This window comes from Pinus tabuliformis, chromosome 9 (genome assembly GCF_031772625.1).
Source record: "Pinus tabuliformis cultivar Carrire ecotype Pingquan chromosome 9, CPIR1, whole genome shotgun sequence".
NCBI lineage: Eukaryota > Viridiplantae > Streptophyta > Pinopsida > Pinales > Pinaceae > Pinus > Pinus tabuliformis.
The window spans coordinates 1,660,711,190-1,660,732,911 of record NC_142307.1 but is presented as its reverse complement, the minus strand read 5'-3'; positions in this window follow the sequence as shown (position 1 = coordinate 1,660,732,911).

The following is a 21,722-nucleotide window of genomic DNA, read 5'->3' as shown; positions in this document are numbered from 1 at the left end:
TTACTGGTTTCGGTTACTATGTGCCATATTTTTAACATACCTGAGGCTGATTTAAGTAGTATATCTATGCCATTGATTTATATTTACATTTGAAGTTCCTACTAGGCATAATTATGATGAATCGCTTCGAACATCGAGCTAACACTCTCCACTCTTTGTAACACCTTCCTCGTCACGTGAAGGACATGGATGAACGATTGGGGTGCATTGATAAATTCCTCGACATTCCTCTCCTCATGTGAATCACCCTTTCCAACATTGAAGACCCTATTCAAGTTGTAGCTACAGACTCTAATCCCTCAACTTGACCTTATTATGTTCTAGTTTATTTTGTGTTATGATTATCTAGTTCATTCTCCATACCAATCTGGCCTATTTTTAGCATATATATTATCTATTTAGTATTTTGAAAAGTATGATCTCTTATGTCTCTCTGCAAAGAGTGCACTTTTGGCCATGGTTTTCTTTCCCTAGTGAAATACTCTACTAACATATCTAGCACGTCAATGTAAACTCCATTTTGGAAGGAAATACAATATTTACCCAAAAAATAAAATGGAATCTGACAAAAGAAAGGAATGAAATAAGAAGTTATAACAAAATTGTCATTCTTAAAATTCCAAAATTATGAAAAAATGCAATCTTTCTATTTATTTATAATTTAAAATAATGAGTAAAAACATGTGAATATTATATGAAATTCAATAGAACATATTTCTCTCTTCACCATGAAACACGCATAAAAATCTAATTTTATTATTATAACCTCATTACTATAAATCATAATAATAATATAATCACTTCTATCTGGACTTTATAGTAAAGCTCACTTTTGCTAGGAAGTCAGACCGAGTTTGGTGGTGTCTCTGCAATCTGAACTAGGGTTTGAGTTAGAGTTTGGATGCTGGTAACCATGGTGAGTTGTGGAGGAGGGAGATATGCTCCCTCCTACAGTCAAGTAGCAGCAAACAGAAGTAAGGGAAATGGTCTGCATCACTTCAAGAAATGAACTGAGGTGATAATTGAGGATATTAACATAGGAAATATCAAACCTCACGGACAGGAAGAAAATCATGAGGAAGATAGCAGGGAGAAGAGGAAATAGGGTGGCAGTCAAAAATCTGCACCTATGTGTGTGACATGGGTCTATAAACCCAAGTCGACCATTATTCCTTGGGTCGTTTTAAGTGACCCAACACTACAGGTGCATAGAGATCACATTGCAGAACACACGGTTATATGAAAATTTATGGGGATTTGGTCGACGGAGAAGGCTTTACACCCATGGATAAGGAACCACTGGAAACCAAAGGGAGAAATAAACCTTCACCTTAGGTCCAAGGGCTTCCCTACGGTGGTGTTCACGAGCTTAGAAGATAAAGACAAAGTGTTCGAGGGAGTACCCTATTTTTACGCTGTTGTAGGCCTTTACATGCAACCATGGGTGATGAATTTTGTCCTAGAATGAGAAATGTTCACTTTAGTACTGGTATGGATCAGAATTTACTCCCTTCCTTTAGATTATTGGTTGCCAGAGTCTCTAAAGGCTATCAGCAACAAACTAGGGCATTTTATAAAGATATCAAATGCGACTCTAAGAGGAAAATACACTTCCTTCACTCGGATTTGTGTGGAAATGAACTTATATAGAGAACTTCCAGATGAGATCATTTTAGAAGTGTATGACAAGGAATGGGTGCAGGCGGTGGACTATGAACATGTTCTATTTAGGTGTCGTAAGTGCCATGAACACAGGCATCTATACAGAGACTTCCCATCAAAGAAACTGGAGAGAAACACAAAAACCACCACAAGCAAAGATCCCAAGGGTTTCACTAAGGTGGGGGGTAAAGGGAAAGGATGAAAGCAGTACCAAAATAAAATCAATGAGGATAGGCAACTGAGCCACAATATATTCAAGATCTTAGAAGAAGAAGTTGGAAACAGCGGGGCACAATAGCAATTAGAAACTAATCCCACTGACAAGGATAGGGATGCTAGCATGGAGGATATCCCAGAGAATAGCCAGCAAAAGGATGATCTACCAAGCATTGTGGAGCTCAATAGCGATCATGAGATCACCCCAAGTGAGGCAGGAATGGAGGACCATGAACTGCAGGAAATTCTAGAGAGGGAGAACTTAGATATAGAAAAGTTTCTGGAGCAGGGTATTACCAAAGGGATTGACTCCCTACCAAAAGAGGAGTTTGATAGGGTTCAACAACTATTCCTCTAGAGATCCCAATCGAAGGGTTCTAGAGTAAAAAAAAATCATGACAGCCAGGAGAATAGATGGATGAAAATAATGAAGGAAACATCAGGGCACTCTTCCAAGAACCCAGGTAGGAAAGAAGGAAGAAAAAGATAGAATGAGTTGTTGACTGAATGTGGAAAAATCATGATTAACTCAGGTAAGATGAGATATCTCACCAGTTACTCCTTTACAAACCTTTCTAATGAAGCTTACAACCTGGAACATTATGGGCCTAGGAAGTAAAAGGAAACAAAGAAATCTTAGCAATAGAGTAAAAGAAGAAAAACCAGATATGGTTTTTATTCAGGAAACAAAGTGCTCGATGGAAAGGATTAGAGAAATATATAGCAAATGGTTAATCAAGTATGAGTATCTATAGGTTAAGGTAGAAAACTCGGTAGAGGGAATTCTTACGCTTTGGGATCCCCAGAAACTTGAAATCCTGGATGCGAAAGTGTCCAGGAACTATCTATCATTGGCGATTCAACCTTTGGGTGATAGGGAGATTTACATGTTTACAAATGTTTATGGTCCTCAAAAGCTTGAAGACAAACTCAAGCTTCTCACCTCCATTGAGGAGTTGAGAGAGAGATATCCTGATATGCCATGGATTCTAGTAGGGGATTTCAATATGATCAAATCTATTATAGAGAAAAATGGTGTCACCAGAATACTAGGTAGAGACTCCATTGCCTTCCAGAACTTCATAAATAACATGGGACTAGTGGATGCTAAAAAAATAAATGGCACTTTCACCTAGAACAACAAGAGAGGAGGGGATTCTCAACTTGCCTCTAAACTAGATAGATTCATAATCTCAAAGGACCTACTTCTCATAGGCCTTGACATGTCAGCCCCTTCCCTTTGGAGGCTCAGACCACTGGCCTATCCAGCTTGAAGTCACTTTTATGGGTACACTGAGGAACATACCTTTTATGTTTGAAAATGTCTGGCTCTCTCACCCTAACTTCACTAACAATATTGACAAATGGTGGATGAAATACTTGCCCATTCAAGGCACTAAAATGTTCATGCTACAACAAAGAATTAAACACATCAATCCAGACTCAAAGATTGGAACAAAAAAGAGTTTGGTAATATTTTTAAATCCAAAAGAGAAGTTGAACATAAACTCTAGGGGATTAATCAGATCATCATCATAGATTATTTTACCTGGGAAAGGAAAACTCAAGCCGATTCTCTTTAGAAGGAATGGGAAGATAGGTGCATGCAAGAGGGGATTTTCCTGAGACAGAAATCGAGGGTGCAGAGGATTAGAGAAGGGGAAAGAAACACAAAGTTTTTTCATAAATCAACTTTGGATCACAAGTCACATAACAGAATTTCAAAACTCAAAGATTTTCAAGGTAAAGAGGTCGTCTCCAACAAAGAAATGGAATTTTTCCTAGCACAACACTTCCTTAGCATAACAAAGGAGCCTCTCTTAGACTCGTTACGGTTCATTAACAATTTCACAAAGTACATTCCCAAGATTGAAACCATGGTAGACAATCACAATGTTAATAGGCCAGTGTTTGAAGATGAGGTCAGTGAAGTTATCAATGAGATGCAAAATGGGAAAGCTCCTTCCCCAAATGGGATCAATGTGGACTTCTCCAAAGCATGCTGGAAAACAGTCAAATAAGACATCCTTAATGTAGTTGAAGACTTAATAATATGCAAAATTGTCTTGAAGACACTCAATGCCTCTCTCATAGCTTTGATTCTAAAGCAGGGAAAAGCTATGACACCAGACATATTCAGACCCATAGCTTTACGTAATGTGGTTTACAAAATTATTTCCAAATTGATCGCTAATAGACTCAAGCCCCTCCTTCCAGCTCTTGTCTCAGAGGAGAAAACTGGTTATGTGGAAGGAAGATAGATTCTCAATAACATCATACAAGCTCACGAGGTGGTACACTCTCTTAAGAGCAATAAGTAAGCTGGTATGATGACACAGCTTGACCTAGCAAAAGCTTATGATAAGCTAAGCTGGTCTTACATCAGCGTCATGCTAAGAGCTTATGGTTTCAACCACAACTAGATTAGATGGGTTATGGCCCTTGTATCCACGCCTAGTTTTTCAATCCTGCTTAATGGCTAGCCCTTAAGAGCCTTTATGCCTTCTAGGGGTCTCGAACAAGGAGATCCACTCTCACCCTTCCTCTTTGTGCTCATGATGGAAGGGCTAGGTAGTGCGATAAAAATGGAAAATGCTGAAGGAAGAATCTAGGGACTGAAACTTACCATAGATGGAGTTGCGTCAACTCATCAACAATTTGTGGATAATACTATGCTATAAGGTATTCCCACGATCAAGGAAGCCAAATATTTTAAATAAATCATGAATGGATTTGATATAGCCGCTGGTACAGAGGTAAGCCTTGACAAATCAAAGGTTTTCTTTTTTAACACTGACATTGCTATTCAGAGGAACCTCACCATAATTCTAGGGTTTCAAAGGGATCAGTTACCTTCTAAGTAGCTTAGAATGCCCCTTACAGACAAACCTCTAAGCAAGGGAGTGTGGAAGCCGATAATTAACAAACTTTAGGACAAGATCAAGAAATGGAAGTGCAGGTCTTTGAATTTTGTTGGGCATCTTGTGATTACAAAGGCTGTCCTACAGACCATACCCATTTTTATGTTGTCAGCTCTTCCTTCTCCTAAAGGAGTTATGCAACAGATCAAGAATATTCAAAGAGATTTTCTTTAGGGCAAAGGGGGAGAGAAAAAGAAGTTGGCTTTGGTAGCTTGGGACAAGATTTGAATACCTAAGGCCCATGGTGGTTTGGGGCTTCATGACCCTGAAACCCTCAACAAAGTTTCAGGTGAAAAACTTTGGTGAAGGTGGCTAAAGGAATCGACAACCTCTTGGGCCAAGTTTTGGAAACAAAAATATGAAAATAATTGGCACGAGAGGGATCATATTCGAATGTCTAGGCCTATCAAGGTCTCTGACATTTGGAATCTTTCCTGGGAAAATAGAGCCATTGTCTAGAAGCACAACTTGTGGGAGATTTGAGCTGGGAACCTAGCAAGATTCTCGGAGGACAACTAGCAGCAAGAACCAAACTTGTTTAGGGAATAACTAACCACTCTCAAGAATGACACTAACAGAAAAGGTTTATGTATGGTAAGTGACTTCTAGGATCAGATAAGGAACAATGATAAATGGAGAATATGGAAGGATCTAGGCTATAGTGAAGACAACCCTTTGAAAGCTCAAGCAGGCTCTATTGCTCCAGACTTGGAACAGAGGAAGAGTTTGGTATCATCCTTGTCTGACCAACCGAGATCGGGAAGAAAAACAGAAGGTAACTTTAACCTCAAAGAAGCTAAACGAATAGCCCTAGGGTTTGATTATCAAAACCCTTATATGGTATGGAAGGACCTTTGTCATCACCCGCATTGGATGAAAATATAGCTGTTTATGTGGTTGGTTCAACAAAATAAAATTCTAACTTGGGAAAATATTCTAAAAAGGGGTTTCATTGGCCCATCCAAATGCCATCTATGTGGTTCACAAGAGGAGACGATGGAACACTTACTCAACCTCTGCCCATTCACCTCTACCTTGTGGGATTGGGTGGCCTCAGTCTTCAGGTAAACTGATAGGGACAGACTCACTATTACCAACACTTTGAACAATTGGAGAAAAGACTTTTCAAGCAATGAAATCATCAACAAATCTTGGACTCTGGTTCCATCCCTTATAATCTAGGATCTCTGGAAAGAACGAAATGGCGGGATTTTAAAGAAAAAAACTCGCTCAACCCAAAACATTATTGCACAAATATTACGATAACTCAAAGACACTGTTGGAGCCCTTTTGGGGGGACCTCCTGACGACCCTAGTTGGCCCGAGGATGCTTGCCATACTTCTGCAATTGGGTCTCCATTCGCTAGTTCCCCAGAGAATAAACAAGGGTGTGAGCCAGATAGTTGCTGGTAACGAGTTCTAGCAACCTCCTCCTCATGGTTTCTTGAAAATCAATATAGATGGAACCTTTAAAGGTAACCCAGGGATGGCTAGTTTTGGTGGGGTCATCAGAGATGGGAGGGGGTGCATAAAGGATATCTTTCATAGTCATTTGGGGACTACCACTAATAACATGGCACAGCTCATGGCCTTAGAGCAGTTCTTGGAAATACTGATCAAGTCAAATTTACACAATGCCATCATTGAAGCAGTCTCTAAATTGGTTATTAATGCAGCCAAGAATATATGTAATGGAAAAGCACTTGGAAAAGTTTGAAAACATTGGCGGCTTTTGCAGGTCGTTCAATGTATTCATTCCCACCTGGGAACCCTAATCAAGTCAGCTTCATTCTTGTGCAAAGAAAATCCAATATGCTAGCTAATCGTCTAGTGAATGAAGGAGTGCTTTGCAAGGAAAGTTATAGTATGTATGCTTGGAATTTGACACCCTTGGGGAAATTCCGTGATGATTGTCAAAGACGGGTGGCCAAAGACATGGAGCACTTCCAGACCATGAGGAATGAACAAGAAAGAAGACTAGTGGAAGCAGGAGAAAGCGGAAGTGAAAGTCATTCTTAACCATTGATCCCACAAAAATGCTTAAAACAGAGCTATTTACAGGGGATGGGCACTTGGTAAACAATGAACTTGCTAGAAGGTAGGCGACCTCAGTTTCTGATAGCCTTTGTCATCGAATGGCTATCGAGTGGGGAAGTGACCGAAGGTTAAGTCTTCAAGTGGACCCAAAGATTTCTTGATCAGCGGTTCATAATCTTCTTCAAATCCGTAAAGAGGGTAAAGATCATTCTAGTTTCCAATCCGATATCTCAAAGGACTGTCAGATCAACAGGGGCCTAATCGTATGGATATCGGGTTCTAAAAGTGATCGGAGGTTAAGTCTTAGACCAGACCTGAACATTTATAAACCAATGGATTATAATCCTTATCGGATCTGTGAATCGGGTAAAAGGGGTGCATGTTGCCAAGGCGATATCATTAGTGACCATCAGATCTTATGGGATCTGGATCGAAAGGATATCAGGTTTCAACATGGGAGGAGGTTAAGTCCAAGAACGAACCCAAAGTTTTATACATTGACAGTTTATTTTCCCTTTCGGCTCCGTAAAGCAGGTAAGGGTCGTGCAAATCTCCGAAGCGATTTATTTAATGATCGTTGGATCACTGGGGTTCTCATCGAATGGCCATCGGGTTGGATAATGGGCAGAGGTTTAGGTGTAAGGTTTCAGTTTTTGTAGACGATTATTCATCAACAAGTTTGCCCTTGCAGCTCTTTACACTTGTAAAGACATGTAACATATGTAATCTTTTTTGCAGTTAATTGAAGGCTCCACTCTTACTTGACCAAAAAAAAATCACTTCTATCTAATTTTTTATATATTTATTTTGATATTATTTTTAAATAAAATATATCAATTCGTTCCACCACAAATTAGATAAAGATATAAATTTGAATATGTGACAAAATTAGATACATATATATATCATCTCTTTCTTATTAGATCATTTTATCATCTTATTAGTTTTTCAAATATACAATATGGAAAAAAAAAACATGATTGGTGATATCTTTATATATTTTATTTTGATATTATTTTTAAATAAAATATATCAATTCGTTCCCGAGAAAACTAGATAAACATATAAATTTGAATATATGACAAAATTAGACACATATATATCATCTCCTTCTTATTACATCATTTATCATCTTATCAGTTTCTCAAATATACAATAGGGAAAAAGCATGACTGATGATATCTCTATTAAAGCTCAAAATTTGTGGTAATATTTAATTTATTATTAATATATATAATTAATAATAATTTTTTGAAAAATAATATATTTAAAAATAAATGGTTTTTTATAATTGTATAAATTATTTTAAAGAATTTATATCATCTAATATACAAATTATTCTCAAACCATCGTATCATTAAAAGTAAAAATATAACGTACATTTATTCATTTATAAATAAATTTGTTCTTAATTATTGACGATATAGTTAAGGGATGAAATGAGAATAAATAAATTTAATAAGTGAATTCCCATCCCTCTATCTTTGGAAGTTGTGCTTTGTTTTATGTAAACTTTAAAAGTGGATAAAGACGATGATTTAATTTTAGAGCTCCAATTAGAATGGTTATCTAGAGAATGTGTGTGGTTAAAAGATGTTTATTAAGTAGTATTATAAAATATTTAATTTCAAAATCAAGCTTTTTGTAGATGAGAATCACGTGATGTCAACCAGTATTATTGTTGAGTCAATTTTAAAAAGAGGAAGTTAAGTACGATTCGCCGATTCAATTATCGTCTAGAATTTTATTTTACAAAAATTATTAAAGACCATAGTATAAAATAAAAATTATTAAAGACCATACTTTATCGGGAGGTGTTAAACATTTTTTTTTTTAATTTAAAGATTTACAATTCGATATATTTTGAATTATTTTAACGTTATTTGAATACAAATTTGAAAATTTGTAAATACTAAACTTTCTTAAAAGTATAAATTAAAATTAAATAAGTGTAATGTAAATCTATATTATAAAAAAATATAGTTTTTTTTATGTAAAGTTAATAGATTAAATTTTATTTTAATTTTCTCAATGAGTGTAGAATAGATAATGATTGGTGTACTTTTAAGTTACTTATGATGTGAAGGTTACTAGTTCAAAATTCCATGGGAAAAAATCTAGTCATGTTAAGGGTTGATGTGGTCTAGGCCGCGTGTGTTGGAAGTAATGCTTCGATGTGTTGTTGTGGATTGACGTTATAAGTTCTGAAATGTGAGTCTAGAATTTCTAACTTTAAGAAAAGGTAATGGGGCTCTACCTAAATAGAATGAACAATAACAAAGAATAAGTAACTAAAGGTTCGATTGATATAATGTCTTAATAAAGTATAATCGATAAGTGGATTACGTTCTATACGAAAAGATAGCAATTTTATCAAAATGATGAATAGAATATGACTGACCAACCAACCACAAAAAACACTTATCATAAAGGATATATTAGCGCTGTAACAAAAAAGAAAGAGGTTCACCAGTCTTGTTAATATGGGATTTGCTAAAAGAATGGGATTCAATAATTGAAGAATTAGACCACCCATAAATAGACTTAGAGTTTTTGGATTGTTGATCGAATTCATGAGGTGCAGAGATTCAAAACTTGAAGGTTCTTTCATAATTTGAAAAAAACGAAAGAACATATATGGTACGACTAATGAAGTTATTGCATAAGGTTTCGACAGCGCTGCATAGATGGGTGAATAACACATGGACAAAATACTATTAATTGTCTCGTAATAGAACCACTTATGGCTATTATACCATAGAGAATTTTCCCAAAAGATAAGGATCTCATGGAATAGATTTTAGAGGGACCAAAAGGAAATGTAGCAATAAATCCATAATATAGCCCAAATAAGATGATCGGACCTAAGACTTCTACCCATGATGATAATGGATCCCATAGTAGACCAAGTACTCTTACCATATCGAAACTCCTTTTGATCAAAATCAAAGGATGAGAAGGAATAGAGTAAATATATGATACTATCATATATATGCGAGATACAAATAGAAATATTTATTATTTTATATATCCATAAATTCGATTTAACATAATAGATTCCAATATCTAAAATATTGAAAATTGATTTAGAATCAATATTCTAACATCTGGATATATGCATATGCTATTAATAAATATATTCCCTGTTATTTTATTTAGGAATAGGAGTGCTGGTATAGAACTCGTTGTTCTTTCGGACCAAGGTGGTCCGATCCAAGTTATCTAAATTTTCGTTACATCGTAGAGGGTGGGTAACCAATTCAAGTACATCTCTCACATTGGAAAATCCATGAATCTGGGCAAAAGTAAATTCAACTAACCATTTAGTACCAATTCCTCTAGCCCCTAACAGGTTATCATGAGCCATTCCGGTGATGGCTAAGTTGAGTTGTAGCTCATGCATATGTTGTATCTGATTCGAATTGTATGGTTTATCCACAATCCGTGGTATTGGTATATACATTCTTATACATGTATCTTGTAAAAGCGCTAATTCAGTAGCTTGGTACCATTTATCCATATATGGAATACCAATTTCATAAACGATCATACCACATCTAATTAAGAATCTTGATATAGATATTTCTATTAGATTATCTCCAATGAAAAAGACAGATTTTATGCATACCAAATGAAGATAATCTTTTAAGCTCTCCCATATCCGTTCGTCTCTTTCCTCCAGACTCTGGGCCTCAATGCCAAATACAGGACAAATCATTCCAATCCAAGCACGCATTCCATCCAGACCAATAGGAAAAGGTGCTACGATTAATTCACGTTTTTTTGTCTTATCAAAGTTGTTGCTATAAGACTCAGAAAAGGGTTAACCCCACAAACATAAACTCCATCACCTAGTAATGGAAGATCAACATATCTCCAAGTGGGAAACCAACCTTATACCTTGATGAATTGGCCTCTTAATTTTGTATCAAGTTGAGAAACCAAATTCGAGGGTAAAGACCCAAAAATAACTAGGGGAGGATGATTTTCATATTCGACCAATTTCTTTTCCTTCAAAAGAGGAAAAGGGAATAATTTTGTTTTAGTTTCTTTTGATTCACCAATGGGGAATTCTTCGTCGGGAAAATTATGTGGCATTACAGCTAAGACAATATCTTCCCCCTGAGTAAAAGCATAATCGAGTCCATTTCCTCTTGCCACTAGAATTGGTAATCCAATTTCATTTCCAATTTGGGTGCCATACCTTCCAAACCCATTTTTATTATTCATGTAGTACAAGTGCCTATCTATATGATGACACTGGGGTCTCTACCTTTTCTTATCCAAATACAAAGTGTTTTCAATTCCTCATAATCATTCAAATAGGTCAATATATCTCCTTCTTCTAATTCCGCCATTGCATAGCGGGGTTCTGCAAAAATCATAAGTCCAAGTGAATTTTGGAGAAAATAACCACATTTTTTTGTGCCCACTACCAAAAAGAAATTTTCTTCAATCTTTTGATATAACCAAGATACACAACTAATAGGACAAAAAGTATGATAATTACCTATTTCACATTCAAAAGTTATAGTTTCATCAATTTTTGTCAACATAATAGGGAGGGGAAGAATAAATAGTTGAGGATAAATAAGGAAAAGAAATAATGAATAAAAATAATAGTAACAAGAATGAATCAAATTGACAACAAATTGTGGAGAAGTGGAGAAATTATGGAGAAATTGTTGATTCTAAATCCTCGTAAACCCAAGTAATGTTTCCCGATTATTTTTTTTTCTGTCCCCCACCACCAATAGGATTTAGATAAAGCTCAAATAGTAAACCGAATAATTCTTGATCTAGAATATCTTTTGGGATAATACCTTCTTGTTGGGAAAACATTTCATCTGCTATACCTAGATAATAATTACAAACATGGTTAAGGGATGCTTCAGATCGAACCATTTCAAATAATGTTTTACCCTTTACACTGAAAACTCAGATACCCTCAATAATAGGTAATACTTCTATTATAGGCATTGGATAGGCTTCTACATATTTATTTATAAGATCTCTTCTAAATGTACGATTTCCCACCAAGCTTGCTAATCGGAGTGGATGTGTAGAAGCTTTTTCCTTTATAGAGGCAGTAATATGATTAGCTACAAATAATGCATCAAATCCATTATATGTAATAATTACACAATAATCTGCATAGTTCAATGGAGTGCAAAACCTCCACAGACCATGTCACCTAATACATCAAACAATATAATGTCATATTCGTAAAACGCATTTAATTCTTTTAACAACTTTATAGTTTATCCCACCACATATCCTCCACACCCAGCTCTTGCGGGTGGACCCCCTACTTCCACACAATCCACCCCTCCATAGCCCTTGTGAATTACATCTTCGGGCCAAATATCCTCATAATGATAATCCCTGGATTGTAAAGTATCTATAATTGTAGCTATTAGAAATCATGTAAGAGTAAAAGTACTATCGTGTTTAGGATCACACCCAATCTGTAACACTTTTTGACCATGTCTTCCTAGAGAGACTAAGATATTACGACTAGTTGTTGATTTACCAGTTACTGAACCATCAAATTCTAAATGCCAGAAAATTTCATGTTCATAATTGGTGTCAGGAGTCTCAGGAATCTCTTTAATAGGGAGATCCAGTTTTTTAGTTTCTTCCGGTTTCTCTTGGGTGTCTGATGTTTCATTGTTCTTGAAAATTTCTTGTATTTGAACATTAGGTTTTTCATTTGTAATTTCTTTTGGTTCTGTTGCTAAAACTTCCAACTCATTTGAGGAATCAATTTCAGCATTGTAAAGAATGAAAGAATCCATATCAGAGTGTACTGAGTAGATAGGGAAATTTTGGGGTTTCTCTTGACTACTTAAAATGTATTTCATTAAGGTTTCTTTGTATAGTTTCTTGGGTCGACCAAACACTAAAATAGTAGCATAAGACATGTCCAATTGTAGAGATCCTTGAAGTTTTTCACCCCAAGACTTCGACAATAACATGCCATACTTTGGTAGAATATCAACTACTACTATGTCCATTAAGATTGTTTTGGCAGGATATTGAACTACTGATACACACAAGTCTTTGATTAATCCTAAGCATCTGACCTAACTTGAATCAAAAGAAAAGAGGTCTTTATATGGCCTGGTGATGTCTAGGTCTAATTTCTCCGTTACAGATTTAGGCATTAAGTTATGAGATGCACCAGAATCAAACATGGCATTATGAAGCATTTTATCATGCATGTTCAAACTTACATTGAAAGGAGGGATTCCTCCATCTACTATTTTTCCATTCACTTTAGGGCCAAATATCAATTCAGGCTAGTCAACAAAAACATTTACTGAATCTTCATTAACCGAGATTTTGAGTGACTTGTGTATTTGGCTTCTATAGACATCATGTTTAGCTAATTCAGAGAATGGAACAACTATTTTTAATTTTCCTACTTCAGCATCCAGATTAAAAGGTTTTTCAGTCTGAGTTCTTGTGTTTCGAATAGTTGGATTCTCTTTATCCTCTATATTGTTTGTGTTTCTATCCTTTTCAGGAGTGGGGTTATGAGCTGAAGTTGTTTCAAAATCAACTTCTAGAGGTTCTGCCACGTTTCCTTTGGAGGGAATACAAGTGGAAAGTTGTCTATTATTGGGTTGATTATCAAATACATCTTCAATAATTGGATTAGCAGGGTTAGGGTATGTTCTAGAAAGAATATGTATAGAGGTGGTACTGGACTTACCTTGGTTAGGCTACTTTGTGGCTTTCTGCTTATTGGTTTTAGGGACATCTATTCTTTTGCTCCTTAGATTATATTGTTTGTGGACTTCATAAATGGTTGTATCATATCCCTCCCTAAAGTGAAATGATTCACCTGACTGAGTTTAGAATTGTTTAAGAATGTGAGCTTCTTGATCCTCTTGGGTCAAGAAAAATTGTTGTTCATTGTTGAATCCCATCAAATTGATTTGGGTATCTTTTGTTGGTTCATTAGAATTTGAGGCTTCAGCATAATTTTCCTGGAATGGGGGCCTGAGGTTTTGATCAGGGCCAGTCTTTCCAGTGTTCTGACAATGTGAAGTTTGACAATGGTTGATCATGGTGAACCATATTTTTATACATTCGGTTTATAATATTAATTCCTTGTGTTAAATATTATTTCTTTCCGTTTAAAATTCCTTAGGTTTACTACTAAAACTGAAGGAATTATAAACCCTTGGAAGTATTGTTAAACCTTTAAACTAAAAAACCCAAGGAGTCGATATTATAAACCCTACATAATAATAAACCCAAGGGGTTAACACTAAAATTGCAAGGGATTATGAACCCAAGGGAATTAATTACAAATCCTTTGAATAATATTATATGTTGCAAATATGAACCCTAGATTACTAAACCCAATGAATTGATATTGTAAACCCAAGAGTATAATAAACCCAATGGGTTAATACTAAAACCCCAAGGGATTATAAACCCAAGGGAATAGTATTAATCCAATTCATAATAAAGCCAATGGATTAATACTAAAAATCATAGGCTTTACATTAACCCAACATAGTAATTAACCTAAAGGATTAAAACTAAAAATAAATTGGTTGACCATGGTTGAAAATGTTTGATTTTTTATGGAGACACTATTTGTCACAATGCAATGTTAGACCATGGTTGAATATGGTTGTAACAATGTGATTTTTTACCAAGACACATTATTTGCCACAATTTCACAATGCTTGTTGACTATGGTTATTGATTATGGTTGGCCATGATTTACCAAAGTTTTATAAACCAAAATTGATTTCAACATTACGACAATCTTTGTGAGAATTCGATGTTCAAACATGGTTTAGCATAGTTTATTTTCATGTTGAGACAATCATTGGCATAATGTGACATTGATTGATTTTAATATTGATAGAATCTTTGTCACAGTGTCAAATTGGACTATGATTGACCATGACTATAAACCCAATTGATTTAATTTAACCGAAAGATTAATATTATAAACTCCATGAATAATATTATACCTTAGGAATATGTACCCTTACATCTCAGAACCCAAGGGATTTTTATTGCAAAATCAAGGGAATAATAAACCAAAGGGACTATACTAAAAATACAAGGGATTAGAAACCCAAGGAAATAATATTAAACCCAAGCGATAAGTATTATAAACCCACCCCCGGATGCGGGTGTCGAAGCTAGACGTACAGGCATCCCACATGCAGTGCATGGGCTGCCCCGTGTAAACCCATAAGCTCCCCAATGAAGGCCGTCATATGGCCATTAAGCCACCCCAAGTGGAGAAGGCATTCAATGCAGAAGAGACGGGGTAGATGGAGGAGCAGGGTAGATTTATTGTGCACCTGCAACGAGAATTTAGGGGAGAATATTACAAGTTTCATGGCTCGATCAAGGCATTCTGGCCTGAGGAAAGTTGGCGGTCGTGGAAGCATAGCAAGCTCCGGCCAAGTTCGGGTTCATTCCCCTGCAGCCTGGAGAATTGTCCTTGCGGCCATTCTGGTTGCTGGGTGGGGAAGAGAGAGCAATTTGGTGCCTTGCAGCATCGAGTCTGGCAGCGGAATTGTTGACCAACGAGCGAAGGAAGACAAGGGGAAAGCCGGACATTTGAGAGTGAATTGGGAGGAAACTGTTGCGGCTACCAATTCCAGATTCAACATCGAAGACACAGAGGCAGCTTTAGACTTACAATGGCAAAACTTCGCGAACGGCAGCCATGTAGACGAGGTCCATCCAGAGGATCATCCTCAAGACCACCTGCAGCAAATGAGCACCATCATTGTTGCTGCTGCTACTGCCACCGGAGAGCTAGAGCAACCCCGCTTCCCATTCGACAATATGTGGAGGTTGGGGGATCTTGTGAAGGGAAGACGAAGCTCCCAGCTTTTGGTTCTGTGGTTTTCACCTTGCCGAGAACAGAGGATTATGAAGTCGTTAACGCCCATATCTCCATCATGTTCACAAAACTTCTAGATGAGGAGCATCTCCAGAACCCGCAGGAAAAACTACTGGAAGACATGGGCAGGGAGATCAGTCTTGGAAAGGAACAATCGTCCGTGGAAAAGAATGCTGCTGAAGCGCAACCAACGTCTGTTGTTGGAAGCTTGGAGGAGACGAGTCGGCAAGACCGCTTCCCTCCGGTGGGGCCACCTCCTCCAGATGTTGACGAAGACACTTGGCGGAAAATGTGGGAAGGGGGCGAGGAAGGCGACGGGTGGGCTTATGTCATGGAGGATCCGAGCCTGGCTGAAGCGACAGATGCACACCTCGCCTCCATCCAGCAATCTTCAGCTCGTTGAAGCCATGGCGGGTAACGTCTGGATTTTGTCTTTTGATCCTCTGGTTAATGCTTCCTCTGTTTCGGTCTTTTGGCATTTGCCTCCTGTCTCTTGGTCCTGCTTAACTCTGAGTTTGTGGTCATGTCTTTGGTTGTGCCTCATCACTGGTAATTTGAATTGCATAGCTGACATCTGTAACTCAGTCACGTTGACACCTGTCAGTTATACAAGTCAAAATATTTCTGCTGATAGCCCCTGCGTGGGCATTCATATGTCTAGTTCACTGTCATGAAAGTTTAGCTCTTTGTCGCCCCTGTGTGGGTTTTTTGTTTTCTTGGACATCTCAGTTTGGTTTTGGAAGAAGCTGCCCCTACAAGGGAGCTATAAGGTTTACAGTCTGCAGGCCCAGGGCTATTCTTTTGGCTCTGGAAGGAATGACATGATGCTTGTAATCTTTTTGTACATATAATATATTACTTAGATAGCTTTTACAGAGAAAAAAAAAGTATTATAAACCCACGCTATAAGAATATTAAGATAAATATTACAAACCCTAAAATAAACATGGTTGACAATGCTTTAATATCATTGACTTTCATATTAAGACAATCTTTGTCATAATGCGACGTTGGACCATGGTTGTTCATTTTCATATTCAAATAATCTTTCTCACAATGTAACATTGCACCATCGTTGACCACGACAGAGCATGATTGTAAACCCAAGAGATTTATATTAAATTCTACGATTAATATTATAACCCCTATCAATAATATTATACCCTAGGAATATAAACCATTACATTACTAAAGACATGGGATGAAAATTGAAAATCGAAGGGATTATAAACCCAAGTGAATAATAGTAAACCTATGCCCAAATATTATAAAGTCAAGACATAAATATTAAAACCCTTAAATAAACATCTTCGGCAAGAGTTCACCACAAAACATTTTTCACTAAAGAAGAGTTTTGTCAATGCAAAGGTCAGTTATGGCTGAGCAGCTTTCAGACAAGATTTGGCACAATGTAACATCACACAATGTTTGAACATGCTTTATTTTTCTCTTCACAACATATTTGAAATAAAACAATAATGAACCATCGTTGACAATATTTCAGAATGTGAAGTTGTTGAAATAAACAATATTTTTCACAATAGAAAAAGATGGGTTTATTATCGTATAAACCAAAATGCATTCAACAAAACTAACAAGAAAGTCTAATTTTCAACAAATGAATGAATAAAATATTGAATAAAATGAAACAATATTGAATGGCATGAAAAAACCAACTATGAAAAAATCAAGAATCAAATAAAATTCACAAAAAATATAACACATGGCAACAACAATGACAAGAAAATCAAATTTCCATTTCAACTCGAAAGAACAAAAAAATTATTGTCATTTTATTGAAATTGTATAAAGACAGAGATTTATTTCACACCTCTTAACATGTACAAATTCCTAAATAAAAATTGAAATTTAAATACTCAACGATAACAAAACTATTTCATGTGAGCCTCTTCCAAAACACACCGTAGATGCTGAAAAAAACAACACCATTTCAATCAATATCATAACGGTCATGATACTTAACAATCTCCAACCAACCCATTCTATTTTTCATCCCAACTTCTCTTACTTGAAAATTATACAATGTTTTGACATCTGATTTCATTACACCTAATACGCAAATATGCTTATCAATAAAAGAAGGATGGAATCCATGTTTTCTATCTAGCCTTCTGCGAATATATGAAACAAAACATAAGGTTGAAGCAATAGAGTTGATCAACTCAATGTAATAAATGCCATCATATTTGTCCATATATGCATTTCAATCACAGAAATATAGGGAAAAAATAGTGCATAAAAAAAGAAACAAAAGATAGCTTGAACTATTATTTTGTTTATTTATTTTTTATATATTTGCCTTAACAGGAAATAAACAATTTTTTGGGCATAAATAAAATACAATTCAAAATATGGAGAGATGAAAGAAAAAATAACATTAAAATTATACAACAAATGTATATAAACCCTTATATATTTTCTTCAAAACAAAAAATGAAAACAATGGCCATTAATGTAGGAGAATTAAACACCATGAGAAAAGAGAGTAGAAATAGGTTGAATTAAACAAATCAAACAACTAAAACACAACAAAAAATGAAAGAGCCATACAAGAATTTGAAAATGCTCAATTTTCTCACTTTTGCAATCAACAAATATATTTACATGGTGAGAAAGAAATACATAAATTATCACGCTGCATGAAAAAAATTGCAAGAAACGATAAGATTTATATAGAACTAATCATCTTTTTTTGAAAGGCATGCAAAAACACTAAACAATTCAAACAATATTAAACCCTTCAAATATAAGTCGAAAACATAAATAAACATACAAATTGATAAGATAAAACAAAGTATATAAACCATATAAAAATTATTAGAAATGCTATGAAATAATTAAGCAAAGGGATCAACAGTGAAAACCCAAAGGAATTCTAAATTAGAGGGAAATATATTAAACCCAACAGAAAAAGATCACAAACAAAGCTATGGGAACCACAAGACAGACAATTTTTTTCCCAAGCATTCAACATGAAAAATAAACCAAAAAATAATAACTAAATCATGGTAGGCAAAGAACATAAACCATTAATAGCATTTCCAGCTACTTTACCACAACAGTCAACTCAATTATCGATAAAAACCTCAAAATGATAGAGACTTCAATCGTTACTCCTATTTTTTCCTAAGTATGACATAAGCATTGTTTTAGATTTTTGAATAACGATGATAAGAAAAAGGTAGAGAAATATGTAAACCATCAATCGATCTCACTCTTGATATAGATGTAAAGGTCAAACCCTACCACTCCCTATCTCCAATATCTATAGTAGCTCGTTGCAAAGTCATCCCTTGTGACTTGTGTATAGTCAATCCCTAAGCCATTTTTAATGGAATTTGTCTAAGGTTCCCTCTAACAATAGGTGTTATTGGCACAACATTATGACAATTGTTGTCAAATGGAGCACCAGTGAACTTCTCAAAAATAACTGTAGCGAACTGTGGAAGTAGATTTTGGTGTGTACCAGGTGAATAAAAAATATCTTCAACAAACCTTACATCACCATTTACCAAACCATCTTCTGCCCACAAATTATACGTAAGCATGATACGCTGACCACAACCCAAAAATACCTTACGATTCAAGACATCATCATCACTATCAACAATATCCAATCTCCTATCACATTCCGCAACACATCTAGCAACTTGACAACTCAAGGATTTGAACATTTTTTGATTGTGCAAATTAACGAGATGATTCATTGCAAACAAGTGTACCAAATAATTCAATAAAATATTTCCTTGAGAATCGAAGTAGTTATCGAGACATGTGATAAGAAGATCCCAATCATCCAAGAAAGGCTTAGAATTTCTTATATTCGTTAAAAGTTTGCAAAAAGAGGCCTTCGAGGGATCATCTCCCCATTTCCTGTAAATTGTATCCAATGTGACAATAAGGTTGAATCTTTCCCACAACACTTTCCCTGTCTTTATTCCTACGTAAAGGGGTTTATCCCTAACTGGAGGATGCTCTCCAAGATCACCCATAAGAATCATCAACCTGCCACCAAATGGAGAATCCTTATTTCCGGAATGACCTCTCCCAGACGTGAATCTATTTGCATAAACAACCTAGGCCCAAGAAATCTCATTTCATCAATTAAAATATATCAAACATGCCTCATTTCTTGCTATAAATTTGATAGATATTGACCATTAAGTGGTTTCATATCTTTAATAGGTATTTTCAAAGTAGAGTGTATTCTTTTCTCATGTATATTAAAAGCAATTAAACTAATTGGGGCAAGAAATAATATTGGACTATTGCCATCTATCATTTCAGTCAAAAGAGCATGACAAATATAATGAATGAGAGCACATCTTTCTATTCCAACAATTACTTGAAAAATCAATAGCAAAGGATCATATCCCAAAGCATTAACAATGTGGTGAAACACAATTTCAAAAGCATCACGTTGTTTTTCCGATAATTCTGAAGGCAAGAAAATTGTCTCCCAAATAGAATTTATATTAAGAACACCATAAGACTTTGCGTCTTCTATAAAATGGATTTCTTGTTGAATAATTTCATCTGACAACATTGTTTCCTGCCAATTATGGTGAATATCAAAGTCCCTTCTACCAAGGTTTTGAAGATCTGAAATGTGCACATTGTTTGGGGGAACTATCCGAGAGAAAATTTTCCACTCTTCAGAATCTCGATCAACATTTTCCTCATGCACTACGGGCTCAACATCTTCTTCATTGTTTTTGTTTTGCAAAGGAGTGTGATCAACATGCCACACATTATATCTGAAATTCCTCCAGTTCTAAATGATTGTTTCTCTTGTGTTCCCAATATCGAAAGCAATGTCGCGAAATGGCTTGTACAACAACAACTCTGACCAACAAAATGTTTTAAACTCTTTAGAGTCTTCATTTCAAACAATGTGAAAATGTGTCGAGACACGAACAACAACATGGGAATCATTTTTTTTCCATTTCTCATGTCTATGGCCAACATCAAAACTCCATGATCTTATGTTTCAATTAGGCAAAAATAGGCCAAAAAATGCGGCCTCATTTGACAGACCTCAATAAAATTGTTCCCGTAAGAAATGTCATTAGAATATATTATAAGCCTTTGGTAAAATTTCTTCCCAACGTTACAGGGGAAACATTTGTGACTAAAAACATCAAGAAGAAACTTTAACAACATATGACAACTTTCCTGTGCTCCTATCTCATTCTCAACAAGAGTTTCAGAAAGGAACCTTCTATATGCAGCCAACGTAGGACCATCACATGCACTGCCAGAAGCAACACTTCTCAAAATATCATGATAACTTTCACATGTTCTTTCTACCCATGAAGCATACTTGGAAATATATTTCAACACAACATGGCGAGAAACAACAAGTTGACAATCTACATTTGGTCGCCACATAGTCAAAAGATCTACATTGTGAAAATTTAGATGATCATCGTTCGGAGCAAGTACATATTTTTTCCTCTTTTCATCCACATACGAATTTGACTCTACACGAACCTCCCATGGACCTTTGTATCAGTAACAAAGTATTGGCCCTTTCTTCTTCAAACATAAATCTTCACCACATTTCATGTGTCTCTACACTCTATTGACCAAATGCTCATAATCCTCTTCAACGTTACAAGAAAAAAATTGTTAGGTATTTAAGAAGCATGGATCATAATTTACACTTCTAGATTTCATGAAATTTTGAAGATGTATTCCACCTAGATTCCAAGGTGTCACGTATTTGTTAAAAAACTACTTTGGTGCATCAAGACTCAAAGGGTTCGACCAATCCATTCTCTCAACATCAAGAGCCCTAGAAAACCATAGAAACCCATGGATGTGTTCAAAACCTCTATGTTACTACTCATATATGAAAAAACAAGACATGAAATTAACAAATAAAGACATAAAACAATTCAAAATAGTATGTTCAAAAACATCACGATATAACAAAAAAACAAAAGAACAAACTTGTACCAAAAATCACTCAC